This window comes from Triturus cristatus, chromosome 7, assembly GCF_964204655.1.
Source record: "Triturus cristatus chromosome 7, aTriCri1.1, whole genome shotgun sequence".
NCBI lineage: Eukaryota > Metazoa > Chordata > Amphibia > Caudata > Salamandridae > Triturus > Triturus cristatus.
The window spans coordinates 94,263,634-94,283,640 of NC_140590.1; positions in this window are offsets into that span (position 1 = coordinate 94,263,634).

Here is a 20,007-nt window from a genome sequence, read left to right on the forward strand (position 1 = left end):
TTATCTTTCTGTTTTTCAAAAATAGGCATCACTGAACCTATAGTTACTGAACAGTTACGGCTTCTAAATTTTTAGTCAACTCCCTAATCTTTTCGGTTAATTCCAAGGTTGTTTTTGCTAATTCTGCTGAATTTTCACTACTTACCTTAATATCCTGTTTTCTCTCTATTTCTCTGAAAGAATTATTTTTCTCTAACTCTTGGGGTACTGGTTCAGTCTTAATGATTCGCAAAGTCTCTCTCATTGGGGCACTTGGTGTCAACATATTAGAATCTGGTTGATACGGGGGTGGATTTTTATAAAACATGTCGTCAAGAACATCATCCTCCGATTCATTCACTCCATACCCTCCTGATTCTATATTATGTCTCTTTTCCGTACATTTTCTGCCACAAATTTCTTCCGTATGTCTCACAGAAAACAAACCATCAGCCATACTTGCACTTCGCCATCTCCCCATTCTGTCATCATGATTTTCCTGTTCATGTGATCTACCAAACATGTACCTATATCTTCCGCCACTCCTCTGTCTTTCTCTGTCATGCATCTCATCTTCCCATTCCGGCAATGCTTCAAACTGTGTTGGTCTAGGTCTCGGTTCTAAATTCATCATTCTTTCTCTCAAATTTCTCAAAACCGCTAAATTAAATGAACCATGCTCTGGAAATGCCAAAACTCCATCATTCTTTGTGTACTTTGCCCAATTGTCCAACCAAATACAAGTATGATATCCATATTTCGTAACCATAATGGATGCGGGTGTTTTCGGTGGGGGAAGCAACTGCCCTTCCCTAGTAAAAAAACGTTGGCCTTTTTAAATAATTTCTTAATTTTTCCAAACCAGGACTTTTTCTCTTTTTCTGGTGGATCGTAATACATCATTTTGTCTTCTGTGTATCGCTAGTCTTTCCTTACGACTATTCTGTTGTTTTAACCAATCGTAGCGCGACTCACACTAACGCACCAATCCGGAGCGTCTAGGTCACTTCTGCAATTCTCCAATCCCAGCACGTCTCACACTTACGCACCAATCAGCAGCGTCTACGTCACCCTGTAATTCTCCACTCCTAGCGCGCCATACACTAGCACATCAATCAGGGGCGTCTACTTTTCTTACTGACTAGCCAATCCCAGCGCTGCTTTTCTGACGTCAGCTTTTCTCGCTGTCGTAGCTCCTGCTGACCCCTCTTTACAAAATGTTATCGGTAACTTTTTCTTACGTTCTGTTTACTTGCAAATCTGTTAGTAACGATAAAAAAGCCACCATTGTCCGCTTTGCTAACCAAGGAATAGTTAATGACCTTTCTCGCAAGAATTCCGCCTTTCCCGAGAGCAGCGCTTACCTCTTCCCTACTACGGAATCGTTACTTCCGTAGATAAAGTAGCACATCCCTCTACCTTACCCTTCTAGCAAGCATCAGCTAACCGTTTCTCCAGAATTAAGACACCTAATTGGAGACGCAATGCTCCTGAGAAATAAAACCAGAGTTTCACAATTAACCTGAATGCAATTTCATTCATGCACTTACATACGGAAAATGTAGTTCATTCACACAGAATTCTGTCTTTCCCGGGAACAGCGAACAGTCTGTCCTACTACAGAATTATAAGACACGTTAATAAAGTAGCACTTCCCTCTACTTTATCCTTCTAACAAGCTTAGGGAACACCCATTACCTTTCCAGTGATAAGCGTTATCAGAGCTCCTTTTCTGGACTCCTGGTACCTAAGACCAGAATTTCACAGGTGACCTCCGCTACCATACATTTCTCTCATACAGAATATATCCCTAATGGCAACACGCGACGATGTTCCCAAATGGAACCCAGACAATGCGTTGTGCAACTCCAATTGTCACACGTTTTCCCTGTGCACCTACAGGGCATCAACAATTCTGTCTTTCCCGAGAACAGCACTTACCTCTGCTCTACTACAGAACTGTTACAAACTTCCGACTTCCTACATCCCAGAAGCTGTCAAACAACATTTAACTCGACGTAACTCAACATAGGGTGTTAATACATAAACCAATACTAATCAATAAGCAATTTACAAGCAATAAACACAAAACCAAAACAATAAAACCATCATCCTGCTACCAGAAAAACTGCTGGAGCGCAGAAACCTTGGTAACGGGAAAAGAAAACCCGTACCGGTATCCTCCCTGCGTCACAGACCCGACGTCACACTAACTCATTCACACATGCAGTCATTGGTGGGGCCCATAACACCAACACTCACACTAACCATTCACCGGTCTGCACACAGTTGGAGGGATGAGCGGTTCAAGCGCTCGACATGTGAGGGGAATACCTTATAACCTATAGGGAAAGAAAAGTTAATTTACAAGATATACATCAATATCCTTTCCACCTACAGATCTCAATCCTAAACATCAAGGCACTCCTCCCACGTGGTCAATGGACCAAATAGTTGGATTGGTTGATGGTGATCTAGAAGCAGCTAAAACACATTTTAAGATTTAGATCTTACCCTTCTCAATAAACCACAAACTCATTCTTTGTTAATCAATATCTTTTTTTATCTAAAATTTCTTAGCAAAGTTAAATTTGCGTTTGGATAGTGTATGTCAAATTTCAATTAAATCGCAGAACATCATATTTACCTATTCTGTCTATCTGGAGTCCTCTACATCTGTCGTCATTCATCAGAGCAGTTTTAATGTTCAAGTTCTGTGCTCAGCACGCCACAGTCTCAAAGATCGGGAAAGACCAGAGACGTGCAAGCATCTGTCAATGCCCATAGAATTAGGAAAAGTTCGTAGTCATCAGGTAATTGGGCAGCATCCGGACCATTTAGGGTTCAGGAACGCAGCAGTCACCCTAAGTAGTAGACTTCACGTAGCGTCACTGTCGTCGTTGTGGTCATCGGTCAGTAGGTAGGTAGTAGTAGGTCAAGTAAAAAAGGTTCCCTCTCTATTCTATCATGTTCTTTTATAACAAAATCACAGTATGAAGTTACATTTTGATAATTTTGTACAGTCGTGATTGGTTGGTTGTGATCGTCCGATGGGGTTTAGCACAGTTTGAGGGGTGAGGTCACAGTTCAGTTCATTCCGGTTTCTTTTGTAAACGTCTATTGTTTTGTCACTTGGCTGTTGTCCCACCGTGGCCTTGCCTTAGTACAGTGGGTTACGGGTCATGCAGAGGCTGCAGTCATCTTTGGCGATATGCGCTGTTCGCTCCGCGCCTCGTGGGACAGTGGCCACATCGTCGCGTCGCGTCGGCGGCCATTTTATAACTTAGGCCCAAACGCCAACTTAAGCGAAACAAACACACAAGAATAATTAATGCATAGAAATAATACATCTAATGTTAACCCCTTACTAATCCCTCTATGTGCTTGTATTTATCTAGCATATAGCAACATTTAAAGTGTTTATATTCACTCTTTACGTTGTCTTCTCGGGCAACATTACAGAGACATCACAAAAGCAACATATACCATGCAATATTCTATTTATTACATATACTACTGTTAGTATGCGTACGGATTTTAGTCATAAAGGTTATTTAGCCATGCAAAATGCAAATCCCACGTATATTTTGTATATTAATAATGTTGATGAATAAACATGCAAAACCCATTTAATAAAATTATATTTAATTAATTATTCAATTAGTGATCTCATGCAGAATAGGGGGGTATACAAAATATTGTACTACCCGCTCCATCAAAGTCAATCAGTTTCACAAATTGAAAGGGGAAATGCTTCACAATCGTGTGATGGGTGGAAGACTGAGCCCAGAGGCCGAGCATGATGGAGCATAACTACACACGAGAAAGTCGCAGGAGAGGTGACGTAAAAATGCACTCTCTAACAAGAGCGAATATTACTAGCCCATAAGTGAAGCAGCCAGCACCGATCAGTTTGATAGCCATTGGGGTTGTGCACATTCTGTGATAGTCATTGTGCACACAGTGCTTGGTTCCGTTGTTAGTTACAGTGAACAGGACCTAGTTACAGACTAAATGAGTTTGCAGAACACCTGGTACTGGCAATATTGAATGGTCTCAGGATATGGCACTGTGATATTGACAATGACTCTCGCCCATTCTTCTCCTAACTACATGGGATTAACTGCAGCGTGCCTTCTTGTTGCCGGGCTTGATGCCTCCTTAATTCCACTTAGAGGTCTACCTATCTCTACTGGTGCCATTAGAAGAAGCGATCTAGTGCTTTGAGTGCAGGTTCATGCACAGAGTCTACTTGGCACCACTCAACATGAGAGAGATCTACCCGGACATTGCAGCAGTGTGTATCAAATGTGATAGTAAATATGGGGATTATAGGCACATGCTATTGAGTTGTTGTGGTAATGTGTTTCTCTATGCTTCTATATTGGAATGCAATGAGCTCATGGAGCTAGTGTTCTGACTGTAGCTTGTTGGTTCTAAACAAGTCAGTTGCTCCTGAGCCCCTTCTTGGATGGATGTCATTCTATAATAAACTACATGCAACCAGTAACCCTCGCAGGCATCATCTTTACAAGATTGGCGATGACCGGGATTGAAGAATCTAAAGGAGAACAAGAAGGGGCCATTCGTCGAAGCGGTGTAATTTTCAATTTATTTTAAAGGAGAAATATCATATGAGACTTCCTGAACTGTTCTCATGAGCGAGGTGAGAAATTCAGCTTTCCCTCTACAGCTCCGCTTAAAGTGTGAGCAACTCACCGTGTTTAACGATCTGTAAGGTTTTCAGAGGAGCCGGGAGCCGGGAACCGATGTGTTGCCATGGCAACGAATTATGAGTGAGCGAATAAGAATGAGCGAAAGCCGAGAAATAAACTCTTATTTCTCAAGGAAGGTCTACGAAATAAGAAGGGTTGAGCTATAAAGGGAAAAAAAAAACATACTCGTTTTTTTTTAATACCACGGAAAACGTAGTTCCACGAGAGCGAGCGTAACCACATAAGTTCCACGAGGGCGGTGTGCTCGTGAAGGAACCTTGAACTTGCTCGCGCCTGCCTCCTGCGCGTTCTGCTTTCATTTGCGGCGCATTATATTTGAACATGGTCTCAAAGCTTTTTAACAAGGTCTGAAAGCATAGAGGGTTTCCCAGCGGAACTGTTGACCGATAATGGGGTTCAATTTGTTTCCTCTGAAATGTCTTCTTTTCTAGAGAAGTGTAAGATTAAACATTTGAGAACACCTCTCTATCATCCCCAGAGCAATGGGAAAGTAGAGCGCTTCAATAGGGTGTTGGTGGAGTGCATTCAAGCTTCTATTAAGAGCAACTTGGATGTGGCTCAATCGATTCATGAACTGGTGTGGTCTCACCGCACTACCCCGCATTCTGTCACTGGAAGGTCTCCGTTTGAACTTATGAGAGGTAGAGAGGCTGCTACTGAATTGTGTCCGTTTTGGATTCTTAAGAAGTTGCCAAAATCAGGGAATGTGGGTATTTGGTGTGAGGCTGCTGAATATAATTCAAATTTGTTCAGCTCAAGGAAGTTGGAAAATAAAAATAATTTGGGGTTGAAACCTTGCAAGTTAAAAGTAGGGGATTGGGTTCGCGTCAGGAATCCTGTTTTGGTTGGGAAGGGTTTTTCCAAGTTTAGAGATCCTGTCCAAGTTTGTGAAGTAAGGAAGAATGCTGTGAAGCTTTCTGATGGCAACTGGTGGGGTGTTTCTCGTGTTGCTTTAATACCTAGCGAGGTTTCCGTTCCAAGGGCAGTTGCACAATTACCAGCAGACAAGTTGGTCCCACGTAGGAGTGATCGTATACACAGGAGACCTATGAGATTCAATGATTTTGTTTCCCGTTAAAGTTTTAAAGGGGAGGGAATGGTGGTAAATGCATTATTCTTAACAGGTGTCTGAATTGATTTAAATGTAAGGATGGGGAGTCGAGCCCCCCGGAGGTGGTCCCTTCTAACGATATGCGCCGGTTGAAATGGTCTGGTCTTTTGGGTAACCCTGCTATTTTAGCCCAAATTCAAGAAGAGGTGGATGGTTCCATTATCACTATGGAGTCAGTTCTTTGCCTCTAATGGTAATTTATGGGACGTAACATCTGTACATGACAGTTTATTTACCAGCTTGAAGTCCCACTTTCTTATTAAAGGTAGACCAGGATCAAGAGGTGCTACCCATCAAGCTTCCTGGTACAACAAGGAATGCAGGGAAGCTAGACTTCTTCTTGGGAATGCACTGAAGGGTGGGGATGTCTCCCTGGTGCGCCATAGAAGAACCATCTATAAGAACTGTGTGGCTAGAGCTAAACGCCTCTGGGATGGGAAAAAGTGGGAGGGCCTCCTTCAAGCAAGCCTTCAAAATAACAGTAAATTGTTTTGGAGTATTGTAAAGTGGGGTTCCGGTGGGCAGCCAGAGGGCCCCCAAAATAATGTTTCCCAAGTGAAATGGGTTGAGTATTTCAAACCCCAATATGCTGCACCCATTGATCCTTCTGAAAGTCTGGAGTTTTACCAGTTGTTTAAACCGGATGACGATTTTACCAGTTCCGAGGTGAATTTAGCATTGTTGGGGGTGGCATCAGGAAAAGCACCCGGCCCGGACGGTGTTCCGGCAGATATCTTCCTGTATGACAAATTTAGATGGGGGAGATATATCCAGCTGATTGCTAACGCGCTGGCTCATGGTGCCCCTATCCCTAGTTCATGGAAAGCCGCGGAAATAATCCCGGTGTATAAAAAGGGGGACCGCTCACTCCCAGAGAATTACCGACCTATTAGTTTGATTGACGCTATCCAGAAGATCACTGGTAGGCTGATCCTTAACCGTGTTCATTTCTGGATAGCGTCAAACAATATTTTATCAACTTTTCAGGCAGGTTTTCGCCAATACACCAGTACCATTGATCAAGTATTCCGCTTCATACTCCTCTATTGGAAGACGGTTGTCCTGGGCAAGGGGAGTTTGTACGCGGTGTTTGTGGATCTTAGGGCCGCATTCGATCTGGTACCCCGTCCCAAACTTTGGCTGACATTGAAAGAACTAGGGCTGCATGGTGGCTTGTTGTCCCTGATCCAGAGGCTGCACGCAGATAACTCCGCCAGAATAAGATGGGGAGGGCAGGGCTTAACGACTGAAGACTTTCCTGTCCAAAGAGGTGTCAGGCAAGGCTGTGCAATGGCCCCAACGTTATTTTCTTTATATATTAACAACATAGCGGATCGTCTTTTGAAAGCCCAAGTAGACGCACCCATTCTTAGCAACACAAAGGTCCCTATTTTAATGTTCGCTGACGATACGCTTTTAATTGCCAAAACACCTTGCGGTCTTCAGCGTTCATTGGACATTTTCGAGACCTTTTGTGTTGACCGTGGCCTTGAGGTGAACATTAAAAAAACAAAGCTTATGGTATTTAGGCCACACAAATCTTTTAAAAATACTTTTGTTTTATTTAAAAATCCGCTCGAACAAGTACAGGCTTTTAATTACCTAGGAGTTAACATCCAAAATAATTTTTTGTGGAAACTACAGTGTGATATGTCTACCTTAAAACATAGGCAAATTGCTGGAGCTGTTGCTGGTGAATTTAAAAAGTCTCCCTCGAAGCCTATTAGACCTGTGCTTCAGGTGTATAGTGCAAAAGCGGTGAGCTCGGCTCTATATGGTGCTGAACTGTGGGGCTATGAGAACCTGTCTCCTTTAATTATTTCGGAAAACAGGTTCTTGCGTAGCATTACTTCTCTCCCCCAGAGCACGCCCATTGTCCCTTTAAGATATGATCTAGGCAAGAATTCAATAGCAGATGTAGCCAGGCTTCGTCCAATTTTATACTGGCGTAGCCTGTGGACCACCCCGGATTTAGCCCAGTATGCGGAGGGCTTTCTGGATATAATGTCTTTGACAGGCTCCCGGAAGATTGTTTGGCTCAACGAGACCAGAAAATCCCTTGTGGCGCTTGGGATGAGTGATCTCTGGGAGAACCCCATGGCTGCTACCTTTCCATCTAAAGCGCACATGAAAGTAAAATATTGGGAGTGGGTAAATGCCAAGGTATTCCAGGAAACCAAATCTCTCTCACTAACTGATGAGTTTTTGAATATTAAACCAGCCCCAAGGTTAGAACACTTCTGGGATCTTGTCACCAAAGTGCTCAATAGGAAATTATTTTTCCAGATGCGGGTGGGAGCATTGCCTTTAAAATCCTTTTCTGCTAGATGGAAATTGTTATATCCTACTTAATTGATTAACCTGTAGTCCAGCCCTGCTGCCACTAGCTGCTCAGCCAGAGCGCAGTATTGATGTACATCTTTTCATGGTTAACCCTCACACAGGGTTGGGTTTTGGCTTAGTCCATAAATAGTTGCGCGCAGTATTAATGTACATCCCTTCACGGGAGTTTCTATGGGTGACGACCCATATACATGTTTGGTTCCCTTTCTTATGGGATTGTAGTAGTAGGGTATGCTATCTTTAGTGCTACTCTAGGTTATGACTTTGGGCATTGGTTGTGTGGGGTCTGTTACCCTTTCTGTTGTAGTGCATTACGTCACAGTGTTTAATGCATAATGCTTCAAATGTATTTCGGGTAATGTTATTCTTGCTTCAAAATGTTTGTTATTTCTTTAAGAGAGGGATGGGAGATATTGTTTATCAAATGTATTTATCTTATCCGTTCTTTGTATAATGGTTCTTTCTCCTGCGATGTTTTAATTTTATGTTTGCATCCGTGGGACTTGTACCATTATTTATTTTTCTTGTCGATAGTTTTTCCTTGATGTTTTTTCACTTGCATGTTTGTTTTCGTTGAAGAAAAAGGGATAATGTTATATCCTACTTAATTGATTAACCTGTAGTCCAGCCCTGCTGCCACTAGCTGCTCAGCCAGAGCGTGAGATGGACATAGAATGTTGGTGTGCCTGTGATGCATGGAATGCCTGGGTGTCTGAGTGGATGAGTGTTGGCAGTTGAAGATGGGCTGAGCAGCTAGGGAGGCTGCTCCTGGTGGGGCTGGTACCACACTAGGCTGGCTGGAGTAGAGACAGATGTAACCTGAACTGGAGACTGAATAAAGATGGCTTAAGAATACCTCCTGCCTCCAGGTGTCTTTCTACAGAGATCATAACAGAAATCTACGAGCAGCAACTTATGTTTTTACTGCAAATCTCAGGTAGAAACCCTAGCCCACATGTTTTTTGCGTGCCCTGCCTACACGGCCCCGAGGCGTGTATGGTTGAGACCCGTTTGTAAACTTTTGGGCACAAGACAGAGTGTAGAAGCTTTAAGACTCCTTCGTACCTGCACAGACCCGGTAATTGTGGTGGCCGTGGCCAAATTTTTGGGGTGGGCATGGGTAATTAGATCTAAGAGACTTAGCGAGTAGGTTTAGTGATTTTGGATGCTACCCTTAATGATTTTTGTATATCTCAAATGTTTTTAAAAAAATGTAAATATTTTAAATAGCAACATTTTTAGATTGTATATTTGTGTTCTGTACCTGTGCTGTTTTGTATCGCTTTTATGACTTCTGTCGAATAAAGCTGTTTGGATTGATTTAAATGTATTGTTAATTTAGATTTGTAGATTTTTAGAAATGTATAGGTGATGTATAGTTATTTTATTGTTTTTAATTGGCTTGTTTTATTTATGTTAAAAAAGGGGGATGTGTGGTAATGTGTTTCTCTATGCTTCTATATTGGAATGCAATGAGCTCATGGAGCTAGTGTTCTGACTGTAGCTTGTTGGTTCTAAACAAGTCAGTTGCTCCTGAGCCCCTTCTTGAATGGATGTCATTCTATAATAAACTACTTGCAACCAGTAACCCTCGCGGGCATCATCTTTACAGTTGTCCCCATCTACAAACCTTCTCGATGGGGATGACCATGTGTTCTGTTGCACGACCGGAAGAATTTATTGCGTTATCTTTGAGCGATGTATTTTCGGATTGCCCAAGCGGCCTAAAAAGGACCTGGTTACCCCTAGATTCATATCCCTAGTGTTATTTCTAGCTCAAAAAAGTGCTAGCACTTCCAGGGAAAGCACATAATCCAGCCCCCCTCCACACTACTGCATGGGCTGAGAGTTCTGCGTGACTCAGAGAAGAACACAAAGGCTTCTGAAACCACCCAATAACCATTCAGGTGATGAGCTGCGTTTATGGGCCACTAATATTGCTCGAAATGATGATAAACTGCCTTAAAATTTGAAACTCTGTAAAGATCAAGACCTGCCATGAACATCTAGGCACTTCCTGCTCATCTGACTTTCAGATAAACTTCTGGTTATATGTGGATTTCCCTCAGCTTTCAGACTTTGTTCTGACATTGATTGCCAGGGTTTTTTGGAACCCTATTTTGCAGGTAAGCTCAACTAGTTAGCGTGAGGGGATTATTTGTTATTAAGCTGTAATGCTAAAACTGTTATATCTTGTATCATAACTTGTATAACTACAGTAGATACTTTTATCATACTTTTATAAGGTATATGTCACAATAGAATGTTTGTATCTGCTATTCTCTGAAATGCAAAAAAGATGTTTTATAACATTTTTATTGCGCTTCTGAGCATAGACTGGTGATATTGACAATACCTTAGTCTGGTAATGGAAGTGATAATGTGAACAATATCAATGTTCTGGTTCCTGGATCTTTCCATGGTAATTCTGCAAATCTCATGGTCTAAACCCCTGATTATGCTGGCAGTGATTGCACCCAGCGCCTGACCCTAATGGTTGTGCACTTGGTCTAGTTCTGGTGCATGGATGTCATTTAGGAGTCGCCAGGAGTCGCTGCTGTGACCCCTGGCGTGCCGCTTGTGACCCTTGGCACTACCTTTGTAACCCCTGGCATCAGCAGTGGCAAAATCAGTGGCAGGAACAGAAGCAGCTGGTCCTTATGGCCATCGGTGGGGGCTTCGCACTCCTTGTATTTTGTCAATTTTTTAATATACTAATAGTGAATTAAATTACATTATTCACTATTAGTTTAATAAAAAATTATACAAATTGCTGGAACGACTTTCCCTGGCCACTGAGGTATGTAAAATAAAAAATGCTTTTAAATGTGTGTATGTTGTGTGCATGCTTGCAGTTTCGAGTAGTGTGTTTATGTAAGAGAGTGTGTGAGAGCAGGCAGAGTGAATGCATGTGTATGTGTGAGTGAAAGTGAAGGAAAGGGTCATGTGAAGTCACTTCACTACCTCTGGTATTTTTGTGAATTGACGTCCATGTTCTGGTAATATATATTGTGCACAGCAATCGGATCAGAAGACAGTGGGTGTGCACAGGCCCTAGAGGCAGTGACCGTGTTTGCACATATGGTCTGGTTTTCTGAAATAGTTGCTGCACAGAGATGATAATAATTACACGCAGTAAAATGACTACAGGCACCTACCTTGTGCAGTGTGTGCCTGCTGGCAGTGCAACTGGACGAGGTCTAACAAGTCTAACATATAACCATGCAAGTCATTTCTATTTTATCATTCACAATATGGACCAGGGGCTTATTTTTGAGCCCCTTGTGACACATTTGCGTCGCCATAGCTTTACCTTTCGTAGCACAGCGGGTGCGTAAATAGTGTGCCACGCTGCGCCATATTTACAAAGTGATGCACATAGGCAGATGCATCACTTTGTAAACCCCTGCACCACTTTATACCCACTTCAGCTATAATGTATGCAGGATGGGCATTCCCCCGCAAGAGAGCCTCATAGAAGTGACGCAGTGAAATCTATCAGAATTCACTGCACTTCTAGGACGCCACTGCGTCAAAACCTAGCGTCTGCCTCATAGCAGTAGTAAGGGTGACACAGTGAATTAGGTATAGGCCTCCCCATGCATTGCTGGAGTTCTGTCATGCTTATGGCACAAGTCCAGCAATGAGTGAGTTTTGCGCTGACAGATATGTCAGGATTCCTAACGCATCTGTCAATCCTTGCGACATGGAGCAAATACGGCGCATCCATGTTGTCACAAGTAGGGCATAGTGAAAAGTGTTGCATCGTAGTTTTACCGCAGTGATGCAACACTTTTCCTAAATGAGGCCCAGAGTGTTTTTCTTTTACTATGTTTCATGTTTCAATGAACATTCACTGCTTTAGTGTAGGTTAGAGATTTCATGTTGACATTTGCAATTCTGTTACACCACCTACTATCAAAATGGCTGCCACTATTACAAATGGCAAACAAATAAAGAAAAGACCAGCTGTGCTCTTGTAGAATTCTCCAACTCTGTTGTTCTCAAAACAAAGTTTCTTACTAAACTGAGGCTTTTAGAATGAGTGCCCCTAAATTTAGCAATCGCTGCACACATCTGGGTGTGTTCAGGGATTCTAATGATGTGCTACGTTTATGAACCCAGTTATTACCATTTGTGAATAAGTCTGCACTCCGCTATTTTCCACAGGTAGATATATCTAAGTAAAACATGCCAATTTTTCCCATAGGGAAAATGCCCCAAAAAATACCAGGACCTGCACATTTTGGTGCGGAAAAAACATGAATGTTTAAATGCTAGTTCCCATTTTAAAGCTTAACATGGAAAAGGCAATATATATTGCACCCCGTCCGTCCAATCGCCAGAGACTAGACGCATTTCATGAAACCAACCAATGTTATCTTCTGGCCTGATGAGACCCTTTTATTCTGAAAGGGTCTGCACAGAAATATCTGTGATACCTATTTATCGATGTTTAAAATGAGTTCCATGTGAACGTTTTCTTTCAAGGATTGCTTCATTCAGACAGAACCTGGTTTTGGGTGTGTTTGAGATGCTGGATTGAGATGCTACATTTTAGCAGTGTGCACATAAACCAGGTTGTGGACATCACTGATTCTCCAAGAGAACTCATCATTCTAGTGAATGAATTTCTATTCTGGGTGATGAGGCATGGCTTTTGACAATATTACTTCAGGCAACTACAAAATTCAGCTACCATGAGATCAGGGAATGCAAGTGAACATCTGGTGGTCCTGCTGAAGTCAAGGTACCCATGCCTGCTTGTTTCTAGAGGCGCAGTAATGCAAGCCCCAGATCTTACTCATCACAAATTTACCATTAGACAACAATTTACCGCTGGATGAAGTAACTGATAGCAATGATGCGGTTCATAATGCCAGCAACAGTGAAACGTAGGAGGGAGAAGGACGAGTGACAAGATAGAATGTGAATTCACATATTTGGGGATTCATTGACATTTAACCACAATATTATCACCATAACTATTTTATTGAACCAACTGGTCCTAATGACCATCCAATATACTGTTTCTATTCTAAGGTGTTACAAGTATAAAGCAAGCATTGGCATAGCCAAATAGCCAAATAGTCTTATCTTTGGGTTTAGCCATTCAGCACATTATCCTGGGTGCTGTGCCGCCAGGGATTGAAGAGCTATACAATAATTACACTGGGGCATGCAGTCTCTTCAAGAGTACATGCTTGCCTCAGGACATTTTTATGGACTAATTCCAAGGCTTTTTAATGCTAGTATTACTTACCGGTAATCTCCATTACTCTTAGTCCTACTCGTCCTCGACCCAGTCATCACTAATGAGGTATTCCACTTGACTTGTTCCGAAGATTCGTTCTCGGGTTCATTCCTCTCAGGAGTTGATTCTTCCGTCTTTCTGTCCCTCTCCTTCCTCGCCTGCTGAATTGTTGCTTCACTCTCTGGATGTCTTGTCTATTTATGTTGCACGCTCTGTGGGGTTTCGTTCTTCCAATTCTCTCTTTGTGACCTTTGGTTTGGCTGGCCGAGGTAAGGCTTCCTCCCGTCTTACTCTGGGTCGCTGGATCAAGATTGTTATTTCTTTGCTGTATCCAGGGTCTGGTTTGCTTTGCCCTTCTGGGGTTCAGGCCCGTTCCACTAGGGGTGTTTCTGCTTCCTGGGCTGCTTTTCATGGGGTTTCCCTTGATGAGATCTATTGGCCTTGCACTTGGGCTTCTGATTCTACTTTTGTGAAGCACTATCGTCTGAATTGTGTTCTGTCTGACCGGTCCAATTTTGGTTGTGATGTGTTGCGTGCTGTGGGGGTTGTCCCCCCCCACCCGATTCTGTGTGTTTAATAAAGTTGTTCACTTGCTGCACTCCACTTTTGTGTTCGGTCTGAGGTCTCTGTGTGGTTTGCCAACGGCCTGCTTGTGTGGTTGCTTTGGTGTGCCTCATTAGTGATGACTGGGTCGAGGACGAGGGACTTCTAGGTAATGCTAGGATTATTTATCAGTAATCTCCATTATTCTTAGTCCTACTCGTCCTCGACCCAGTCATTCTTCTCACCCACCCTCCCTGATCAGGCCTTTGTTGCTTGGTATGTCAGGATGTGCTTTCTGTTGGCTATGTACTTATAGCCCCTGACAGACGGGTGGGTGGAGCCTAAAAGCATTTCCTGTTTTGTTTTCTGTCAAGTGGAATACCTCATTAGTGATTACTGGGTCGAGGACGAGGGACGTAGAGGTAATGCACAGACTTTTAAGTGCCTCGAGCAAGTCAACTGCACTTAAGCATTCTGTGTGCTACAGTATCACTAGAGCATTGAACAGCCAATGAAAAAAGCAGCAAAGTACTTTTCAATGGTGAAGATGTCACATCCCTCCACCCCCAGGCCTTCATTCACCTGACACCCTTCTACAGAGTTTTCCATTGGAAACACTGCTCACACCATGGGCCTCATTTATGAAAGCGATGCAACACTTTTTAGTCTGCCCCAACACCATGGATGCACTGTATATAGTGTACGGCGTTCCATGTCACAAGGATTTATAGATACATCAGTATTCCTGATGTATCTGTAGGCGCAAAAGTGACGCATTGTTGGGGTGTGTTTGAAAACAGACGTAACTCTAGCAATGTGTCCTTTCACATGGGGCAAGATCCATGTGAATGGGTCTGTCACTCCTCACGCCTGCTTCATAGCAGGCGTAAGGATTTGACGCAGTGGCATCCTAGAAGTGGAGTAGTGAAATATCGTAGATTTCACTGCACCACTACTACAAGCCTTTTTTTTGGGGGGGGGGACACCCACCTTCCATACATTATACCTGACGCAGGTATAATGTAGTGCAGGGGTTTACAAAGTGATGCATCTACCTATATGAGAGACTGCTGAGGAGTTGCAATCGACTGATCGAGTCTTAGCAAGTTTACAACGCGGAAACAGAAGCAGCAACAATGCTGGTGCGGCGTGGTGAAACCCCCTGCTGGTCCCAGGTCCACGAGCCCCCTGTTCTGACCCCCTGGTTGAATCCCCTCTCTGAAAACATCTAAAAACAATTGTGGAGGCTGGTCAGTGAAAGGTTTGGGCGCTCCTTCTGAGTTACCGCCGGGCTGATACACACATACACTGTCTCGCTTTACTTCTCAGCCAGCTGAGTGCGGGTGGGGGTCAAGAGCGGACCCATAGTGGAAAGCGCGGCAGTAAGTCAGCGAGGCACAGGTTGGTGGCAAGGTTGTGGCGCCAAGGAGTATCAGCAATAAATCAGCGCTAGAACCAGCGACAGTGCTGAGTGGGCCCCTTTGGTATAACTAATTTGCCTGCACCAGAACGGCTCGCTCACAGCACCAGGACAGGAAAACCCTTGCTAGGGAGTGAGGATACGGGAAGATACTGGAGCTTCAGGAGTTGGATTGTTGGGTGTTGGACAGTGGTCTGTTGAACAGGAGGTGAACCGGGGCCTACAGACAACATCCCTGGTGAGTGGGGGAGAGCAGAGAGTGGATAGAGAGCCAGAGTCCTGCTGAGGTCAGACCACACATGCCTACTGGCAGGGAAGTGGCTAGGAGGTAGCCGCAAGTGTGTCTTCCTAGTGGGGAGGGCTCTCCTCCTGCCCCCTTCCTCCCACCTCCCCCCCAGTCGAGGACAAGGACGAGGATGTTAGTTCTAAGTACCACTATAAAGATAGCTCAGTACCTTCATCGGCTAAAGAAAATGCGCAGCCGGTCAAAAGTATATACACATACAACAAAATAACAAAGCTAAAGTGTGGTTACAGTTAAACAAGCAGTAACGCTGACCGTGATCATTGTGACTATTGAAGCCCAGTGCGGCTCACCCAAACAGACTGAAAAGGTGTTAGCGCAATAAGATAACCAACCATGTGATCGGGCAGAGTAAGGAAGACACCAGGAGACAAAATCGCCACCCTTAAAGGGCTCCGTAAAGGGAAAAAAATTAAAAAAGCAGCATATACAAATGGTGTGAAAGGTGTAAGCTGCACACTAAAGAGCCCGTTAATCTCGCCTATAGCCTCTATGTGTGTAACGATCAGCGACAAACAATAAAACACCACAAAACTAGAGATTTCAATTTTTAAAGGATCATGGATCATCCTTTGTGCTACCCCCAGAGAAACATCGGGTCTGATGACCTCATTGGCAACTCTTACAATGGACAGACCCAATTGGGAAAGATCACGTCCAAACAATTACTTTGGGGTTACCAAACCCAAACTCCATTGAGATTCAAAATCCACACGCAGGAAGTAAACAACCAGCAGATCAAGACAGGAGTAACCGAGTCAGGGGGATGCCAATGCAAAATTTCACCGTAACAACAGCAACTGTACATGTTGCACCAAAAGATATTAACGTCAAATTAGAGCACCAAGAGCTACTGCCTGCCCCTAGTGTAATCAAGGGAAAAAGCATGCCAGGCAGTCTGGTTACAATGCAGAAGATTGAAGACCTCAAAAACTCTACGAGCCTCTCCTCCCAAGCTATGGAGCATGGTCAAACAACTAGCTCACAAAGCTTACAATCAAGCACTGAAGATCTTGCGCCCTTATGGATAAACTCATGTCTATCCCTCGCAAACTTGGATGAGTCACGGGTGAGTGAATCTACAGTAGAAACACAGGTGATAAGGGTGGAGGCCAAAGGAAGTGAGGAAGTGGAGAACCAGCGTTTTTGTTTTAGTCATACCGGTGGACAAGACAGGAAAACAGACTTTAGAGCCAACTTACCACAAAAACAACTTGAGAGAACCGGCAGAACTCCTGAAAAATGGGCAAACAATAACAATAGTGACACTACCGGGCAAACAGAATGCATCACCCCGTTGCTGCAAGCATTACAAACTTCAACAGCTACTTTGATAATGCAGTCAGACAAATTGGACATCCAAATAGATCTAATGAACGTCATCGCATCATACATAACCGGAATAAATACGAAACTTGATAATCTAACCAATTTAATTAAAAGAGTACAATCAACTTATCCCCCACAGGAACCAGCCTGTACGTGTGGGTCCATATTAGACAAATTAAGTTTCCTACCAATAATGTTAAAACAGATACTTAATCTGAACAAACGCTGGGTCACTCCAGCTATTAAGTTAACTGTTCAAACAAAACAATCCGAGGCAATTACAAGTCAGACTCAACCACAGGCAGCTACAAATTCCACCTTAGAACCAAAGAATGAACCTCAACTACTCTTTGCTGGGAAAGCAGAACACAGAAGAACCAATCAAGCGGCAGCACATAAATTAACAACTGGGCAACAAGAAAAGAAGCTGACAAGAAGACAAAAAAAATGGAAAGGAAAGCAAGAAACAAAATAATCGAACTCGAGCCTCAGCAAGGATTTAGAGTATACTCTATCTTCTCCACATCCAAAGCAGGTGCTTCTAAAAAAAAAAACTTTTACCAAAACTACATTGGATAGATCCCCATACAACTTCACCTCTTCTAATGAAGTGTCAGGAGAAACATATATGGACAAGTCTCGGGCATTGATAAAACACATCGAGGGCACAACTTCAATGGAAAAAGAGGTCTGTCCTTCAATACCAATTAAAGATTCCCTGAATGTGGAGATACTGGGTCAACCCTCAGCTGATATAGGAAAGCAGAAAAAAAACATTGGGATCGCGAAAGTGGCTGACGATGTGGTAAGCAATAAGGAGCCCGGAATACAGATGACAGCCATTCCAATAAAACCGCAGTCACAAGAAGTTGAAAGGGAAGTAAGCATAGGTGAAAACAACACAGAGGTATACTCAAAATCACCAAAGTTAAATGTTGCATCAAAGTTACAAACCCAGTAAAGCCTTGTAGCTCTGATAGATAATGAAGCAAAATATTTTGCAGGCATCATATTAGAGGAGCTCACATCCTGGGCTGAGGTGAATCAACAATACCACTGAACCAGACCGGTTTTCTCAAAATGGCCAGCACATCAACAAACATCCTCAAAATCTCCTTAATAATCAACGCAGAAAAAGCCTCAAAATTACCATTACACCTATGTTACATTGACTTTAGCGCTGCCTTTGATAATGTTGAGAGGGGCAGACTGTGGGGGAAACTAGCACGATGGGGCATACCACAGCCTATTTTAAACATTCTGTCGCTTCTACACACAGATACCTGGGTGCAGGTGAAATTAGGCGGTGGCACCCACATCTCCTCGAAAGTTCCCACAACAAAAGGACTAAAACAGAGTTGTGTGATTGCACCAACCCTGTTCAATCTATTCATGGCTGACCATCCAAAGGTGCTTGATGCCTGCAACTCCCATTTACCCAGGATAGGAGGAAAAACACTGACCAATCTCATGTATGCAGACAACGTAGCTCTGCTCAGTCATATTCACGTCGGTCTTCAACATCTACTGACAGAAATGCAGAACTACACAACAGAAAAAAAACTTAAAAATAAATCTGAGTAAGACTCGGACAATGTAAAACAACAAAAATAAGTTAAAGAGGAATTGGTTCCTGGGGGGCACCAAACTCCATCCAGCTCACGAGTACAAGTACCTAGGAGTCACATTCGACAAGGAAGGGGGGTTTAGGCGCCAGAAAGGGGAAATAAGAAGGAAAGGTCTGTTGATCGCTCTAATGATGAAAAATCTTGCAAACAAATTGTTGGGGCCAACTATGACACCCCTCTTGAAGGTAGTCCAGGCTAAACTTCTCCCCTCGATTGCTTATGGCAGCGAGGCAATGCGGGGAAGAGACGCTAAGGATCTGGACAACACGCAGGTCAAAGCTTATAGAACTATGTTCTGTCGTCCACCCTACACATCACCTGCTCAAATAAGGCTGGAGTTTGGTCTTCTACAACAAGTCTTAGCCAGGTATGGCGCTTACATCATCTGCTGGCAGAAGAAAGTGCCACTATAAATATGCTAAACTACTTGCTGTGGCACAATATACAGCACAGGGAGTCCTCCAAAGCTAGAAGCTACCTTCAGTTAGCCCTGGAATCTACCAAGCTCACAGGACTTTGGGACATGCAACTCGAATATCTGAACTTTAAAAAACTAGTCTGGAAAACCATAAAACAAATCAAGACAAGCTTCTCAAACAGATCTCACGCCAGGATGACCCTTAACTACTAAAAATCACTTGCCCCACAAACAATCTTTAATCAGGGTTATCCCAAGGCCATAAAAATGAACTTCGTAAGGCATAGATTGGGGATCCTCCTGTGTGCTCAGTATCTTCCACCATGGCTGAGGACAACATCACAAGATACGAGCAGGCTGTGTAACATCAAGAATTTGCTTATGCAAGGAAATGCACCAAGCACGGCAACAGCTTCTAAAAGAACCTCTTAAATAGAAAGGCATCCACACCAGGAGGCAAGCAGTGCTGGCCTGCTTAAACCCTGAAAATACCCAACTAAACTGCGGATTGGTAAAATTCCTTATGCTGGCTGAACAAAATATGCCCAAAATACCCAAAAATGCTCCACAAAGCTTTGTCGCCGCTAGCTGTCCAGCAGACGGGAAGAGGTCTTAGCCGGACCTCACTAAGGACAGACTACCACAGCACAGGGATAATCCTTGCAATAAGTCGAGACAACTTGAACAACATACTTAATATGATTTTACATATGGGCAAGCATGGCTGGAGTAAAAAAACAGAGACTGCACTTACAGTAAACGGCGAGCTAATTACATTCATTAATAACTATAATCAACTCTGATTTTAAACTGTAAAGAATTTTCTACCTTGGGTTTTAACTGCTTCAATCTGAAGATCTTTTCTTTTATAATTACTAAAACCAAAAAAGGTAGCAAAGGTGGATGAAATAATATTGAATGTCTGTTAAAAAAAATATATAT